The sequence below is a fragment of the Patiria miniata genome, unplaced genomic scaffold (assembly GCF_015706575.1).
Source record: "Patiria miniata isolate m_02_andy unplaced genomic scaffold, ASM1570657v1 HiC_scaffold_7, whole genome shotgun sequence".
In the NCBI taxonomy this organism is placed as follows: domain Eukaryota; kingdom Metazoa; phylum Echinodermata; class Asteroidea; order Valvatida; family Asterinidae; genus Patiria; species Patiria miniata.
The window spans coordinates 9,377,026-9,377,425 of NW_024037074.1; positions in this window are offsets into that span (position 1 = coordinate 9,377,026).

Here is a 400-nt window from a genome sequence, read left to right on the forward strand (position 1 = left end):
TTTTTTCTCCAGGCCCTTTAGTTTTCCTCCCTCCCCCTAAAAATCAAACACTTTCGATCTCTGGCTGTGCTCCATGGTCATACATGAGTCGTGTAGTGGCTGCCAAATGCGCCTTTACATGCCTGCGGCTCGACCATGTTGCCTCCGCGTCCTTTGCAATTCAGCTTCTCAGCAGCAAGTAAGGATGATTAGCCTCCCAAATTATTATTGTTATTATTATCTTGTGAAATTATTTCAACTGATATAATTTTACTTTGGATACACAAATTGAGAAATTTCAAATGTTTTCATATTTTATCAACCCATGATTTATAATAATCATAAGGTCTGATTTTAATTAGAATTCAGCCTTTTGATAGCAGACTTAATATCACAAGAAAGAATCCTTTTTCAACTGAAA